The following is a 6,000-nucleotide window of genomic DNA, read 5'->3' on the forward strand; positions in this document are numbered from 1 at the left end:
GAGCCAATCGGGATGAATTGTCGGTCCTCTTACGATCCTACTCGCCGGTCATCTTCTGTCTTTAGGAAACAAAGCTGCGTCCCCATGACCGCTTTGTTCTCCCTCACTTTCAGTCCGTCCGATATGACCTCCCCTCTGTTGAAGGCACTCCAGCCCATGGAGGACTCATGATTCTTCTCCATGATACTCTCCATTATCACCCAATCCCCTTAAACAGTTCCTTCCAAGCTGTCGCCGTCCGTCTTTCCCTTTCTGGATACACGTTCTCTCTTTGTACTGTATACATTCCATCATCCACACCAATGGCACGAGCTGATCTCCTTCATCTTCTTGGTCAGCTTCCACCCCCCTATTTGCTGGTTGGGGACTTCAGGGGATACGGAATCACCTATCCCCGCAATGTTAATATATGCCTACTATAGGGAACATTTTCTCACAAACTACTGGAGACAGAGAGGTAAAAATTTTACTGTATGTGCATTCATATGTTACAACAATACTGAAACAACAGTTTATTGTCAAAGTATTTTCTTACAGAGATATTGTACATTTATTTTTAAGTAAATTTTTTCCATCGCTTTTTACTAGACTATCACCCCTAAGTCTTTTGTAAATCAAGTAATTAAAAAATCGTTGTTTCAGTATGTAATAGGGACCTATGTCACTACGTCATAAAAATTTCAGACTTCTAGGTTGACCAGTACCTGAGATAATGTTCCTAGATGAAGTAAAAAGTAAACTTACGGGAAACGGAGAAAGAAGATTAAAACATTCCTGATCCGTAGCTAATACCCCCTTCACAGTCTTCATAATCATCTTCAAGTCTTCTTTTGGCACCCCTCTGCACCTGTCTTGCTTTTTTCACTAATGTCTTGATTATATTATCAGCATGCCTTAGTCTGTGCTGATCTAAAAAGAACATAGCACGTACCGTACGGGAACCAACACACATACCCAACTTTTGAAGGACCTGGCATTTAGTTATATTTCCAAGATTGAAGGTTGCCACAGCATCATACACACCAGAATGTAGTGTATTAATTCCGACAAACACTGTTTTTGGGAGACGATGCCATATCACACTATTCAAGCACTCGTTGGGGTTCTGCGTTTTTCCGTGAAGACATTTCATCAGAAGACTTCTGTCAGCCAGATCTCTGAAAATGGGCTTTATTTCTGCCATGATGGCTGATGGTAGACTGTGGTGGTGAATGTATTTCTCTCCTGTTGTTAGTCCCCTATTGTATTTACACCAGCTGTTTTCACCTTTGGGGCACAAACCATGTTGTGGATGCTCATCCGTGGATGCGGTGTGGAAATATAAAGCCCATATAGCTCTCCTCATTTCTTCAAGATTGCCTGTATTTTGCCTGATTGCAAGGCCATAGCAGTTCTGAATGTGGTCTATTATGGAATCAGTCAATCTTCCTCTGCCATCCAAGGTTTTCCCATCATCTAGTTTTTTCCCTTTCATAACTGATTTTAACCTTCTCAGCCTGGCACCCATTCTCTTCTGCACATGTCCTATACATTCAAGTTTGCTTATATTTACACTGTTCCCATATGGTTTGCTTTCCAAAACTTCTTTGAATGCTTTAGAGTCACCATCTCCCAGATATTTGACATAGCGAACATTATACCACTGTGAAGAGCGATGAAAAATTTTCTTCACCCCAGCAACCTCCATGCCACCACTACTACCATAATAATTAGCAATACAGTCATCACTGTGTTCATTTTTCAGCCTGCCTGTGCACCTACAGTATTTAGACATTATTGCAACATCAATAACCTTGCCAGTATCAACACTAGTTGCTGTTACAACACCATTGTTGGAGGTGTGGCCCCTTTTCTGCCACGTGCCATCAAACGCCACTGTGAGGTCACGACTGCCGTCATTTTCTTCCACTGCTTCTTCCACAGCAACCTGCATTGACTTCTATGCTACATCTTCAACTGCAGATCCTAGTACATAATTGTAAGCTTCAAACTTTGAAGGTGCACTTGGAAGATTTAGAACACCACATAGCATATCACCAGCTGCTTTGCCCTTACCAATTGCTCGCAATCCATAAACTAACCTAATATTTACACTATAAAGTTCAGTTTTCTTGTATCCATTATTTACAGTTACTGAAACCGAACTTGGAAACTTACAGCTGTATTTACAAACACTGCATATTAAATTAAACTGGGCAGCCAGGCCAACATGGGATTCTACTTTCAGAGAAACGTTTCCATGACATTTTTTGCAGCACAAACTGTTTTCAAGAGCTTCACACAATATATTCGTATCAATGAGTTCAAAAACTTCATTCCCTCTATCAAGTAAATTATATTTATCTTCCAAATCTCTTAGTTTTTTATGAGAAGCACTGTTTTCATTTGGTGTAAGTTCGTTCGGCAAATCAGTAATAAGTGGATTCACATTTTCCAACAGTGATGATGATGAACTGCTTTGCTTTGCTAATGAATCATTATTTCTTTTCTTTTGCCAGTTCACACGCTTTTTAAATACTTTTGCTTTAGCTCTAGGCATTTTCACTGCGAAAAATGAAGCACTAAATACGAAATAACTCAACAACAACTACTTTCTTATATCACACTGTTTACAAAACAGTCCCGCCACAAAGTCAAAGAGTAACTTGAGGAAACCAGAGAGAAACATTTTCGGGCAACTAGTGTATAAATAGTCGCTGGAAACCGGGATATTTGAATTCATGTCACTTTAAAGGTACTGCCAAAAAGTTCATGGTCAGCCACGAGAGACGTGTATAACTAAAGCGCAATACCCGATCTCACAAATATATAAAAATAAAATAGTTATAATTGTAGTAGAGCTATGTATGATACGTCATTTTAAAGAGGAAACATGGCAGAATATAATACGCCAATAAAAAAAAATTCGATTTTTTAACCCAAAATCCGATTCCGTATCCCCTTAAATGCCCACCACCCACTTTGGGGATCTCCACATCCTTGTCCACGTGGCTCTCTATTGCTAGACGTCTTCCACCAAGCGGATCTAGTTTGCCTCAACACTGGGGTCCCCACATTTTTGTCTGCCTCCACGACAAATTTATCTCATTTGGACCTTGCGGTCGGTACTGTTCCGCTAGCTCGGCGCTTCGAATGGTTCGCCCTTGATGATACACACTCGAGTGACCACTTTCCACGTGTTCTTAGACTACAGCCTCCACTGCCATATATGCGCTCGCGATGCTGGAAATTTGCCCAAGCCGATTGGACACTTTTTTCGTCTCTAGCGACATTCAATGACCGTCGCTTTCCCAGCGTCGACGATGAGGTCACACATATTACCGACGTTATTGTTACAGCTGCGGAACGTTCAATACCACGCACCTCCGAATTGCCCCGGCGCCCCCCGGTTCCTTGGTGGAACGAGGCATGCTGTGATGCAATACGTGAGTGGCGACGTGCTCTTCGCATTTTCCGTCACCATCCTACTTTGGCCAACTGTATCCGCTATAAGCAGCTCTGTGCGCGATGCCGTCGTGTCATCCGCGATAGCAAGAAGGCAAGCTGGAAATTCTTTATTAGCTCATTTAACACCTTCACTCCCTCCTCTGAAGTTTGGAGTCGGCTTCGACGGTTCTCAGGCGCGCCTAGTTTCTCCCCGGTCTCTGGGCTCACTGTCGCGCATGATACCTTAGTGGACCCCGTCGCAATTTCTAACTCGTTGGGTCAGCACTTTGCTGAGATTTCGAGCTCTTCAAATTACCCCAGCGTTTCTCCCGAAGAAACGTGCAGCAGAAGTGCGACATCTTGCTTTCTCCTCTCAAAATCACGAAAGCTACAATACTGTTTTCTCCATGCGGGAACTCCAACATGCCCTCTCTTCTTCTCGCTCCTCCGCCCCAGGACCGGATGGTATCCATGTCCAAATGTTGCTGCATTTATCAACCCATAGTCTGCGTTACCTCCTTCGCCTTTATAATCGAATTTGGACCAACAGTACCTTTCCCAGACGGTGGCGGGAAGCTGTTGTCGTTCCCGTTCCGAAACCTGGAAAGGACAAACATCTCCCCTCTAGCTATCGCCCCATTTCTCTCACGAGTAGTGTCTGTAAGGTTTTGGAGCGTATGGTGAATTACCGTTTAGCTTGGTGGCTGGAATCCCGCAGTCTTTTAACACCAGCCCAATACGGATTTCGGAAGCATCGTTCTGCAGTTGACCATCTTGTTGCTCTCTCCACTTATATCATGAACAATTTTCTCCGGAAACGCCAAACGGTAGCAATATTTTTCGATCTGGAGAGAGCATACGATAGCTGTTGGAGGACAGGCATCCTCTGCACACTGTTCTCTTGGGGCTTTCGAGGCCGGCTGCCCCTTTTTCTTCGCGAATTTATGGCAGAGCGCACTTTTAGGGTGCGGGTGAACACTACTCTCTCCCGTACTTTCTCCCAAGAAAACGGGGTACCCCAGGGATCCGTGCTGAGTGTTGTACTGTTTGCCATCGCCATAAATCCAATTATGGATTGTCTCCTTCCTGATGTCTCGGGCTCCCTCTTTGTGGACGATTTTGCGATCTACTACAGCTCTCAACGGACCAGCCTTCTTGAATGGCGTCTTCAAGGATGTCTCGATCGCCTCCACTCGTGGAGCATCGAAACCGGCTTCCATTTCTCACCCAGTAAGACCGTTTGTGTCAATTTTTGGCGACGTAAGGAGTTTCTTCCGCCCTCCTTACATCTAGGTCCTGTCAACCTTCCGTTTTCAGATGTCGCTAAATTCTTGGGTCTTATGTTTGACAGAAAACTGTGCTGGTCCTCCCACGTTTCCTATCTTTCGGCTCGCTGTCTGCGATCGCTTAACACCCTCCGTGTCCTGAATGGTACCTCCTGGGGAGCGGACCGAGTGGTCCTTCTCCGCCTCTATCGCGCCTTAGTGCGCTCGAAATTGGATTATGGAAGCATAGTCTACTCCTCTGCTTGGCCATCTATTCTTCGGCGTCTCGACTCTATCCACCACTGTTGATTACGTTTAGTGTCTGGAGCTTTTTACACTAGCCCTGTGGAAAGCCTTTATGCTGAGACTGCTGAACCTCCGCTGTCCAATCGGCGAGCAGTCCTCCTGAGTCGTTATGCTAGCCATCTGTCTTCCATGCCTGCTAATCCAGCCCATGACCTTTTTTTCGACGCCTCCTTTGATGTAGGGTATGCAGGCCGCTGCTCCTCCCTACTACCACCGGGAGTCCGCTTCCGTCAACTGCTCCATTCTCTTGCCTTCCGCTTTCCTAAAACCTTCTTGACAACTTGGGGTGCAGCACCGCCTTGGCTCTGTCCCCGGATCTGCCTGCTCCGTGACCTTTGTCAATTTCCCAAGGATGGTACCCTTACACTTGTTTATCGTCGGGCATTTGCTGCTCTATGTGCACAAATGACGGACGCCACATTTATTTACACCGACGGCTCGAAAATATCGTTAGGTGTAGGGAGTGCCTATATTGTTGGCGACACCCCAAATCGCTTTCGGCTTCCCGACCAGTGTTCGGTTTATACTGCGGAGCTTTACGCTGTTCTCCAGGCTGTCCACTACATCCGCCGCCATCAGTGGATACAGTACGTTATCTGCTCAGATTCTCTCGGCTCTCTCCTCAGTCTCCAAGCTCTTTACCCTGTGCACCCTCTGGTCCACCGGATTCAGGACTGTCTGCGCTTGCTCCACCTGAGGGGCGTCTCGGTGGTGTTCCTGTGGCTCCCGGGACATGCTGGTATCTGTGGGAATGAGGTGGCTGATATAGTGGCCAAGGCTGCAGTCTCTCTTCCTCGGCCAGCTATTCAGTCGCTTCCCTTCACCGATCTACGGAGCGTTTTATGTCGCAAAGTTGCTCATTTATGGCGTGCGCATTGGTCAACACTTCCCCGTAATAAATTGCGGGAAGTGAAAGCCCTTCCTTGCGCTTGGACCTCTTCCTCCCGAACGCGTCGTTGGGAGGAGGTAATTTTGGCTGGACTCCGGATAGGGCACTGTCTTT

Source organism: Schistocerca cancellata, chromosome 3, assembly GCF_023864275.1.
Source record: "Schistocerca cancellata isolate TAMUIC-IGC-003103 chromosome 3, iqSchCanc2.1, whole genome shotgun sequence".
NCBI classification, from domain to species: domain Eukaryota; kingdom Metazoa; phylum Arthropoda; class Insecta; order Orthoptera; family Acrididae; genus Schistocerca; species Schistocerca cancellata.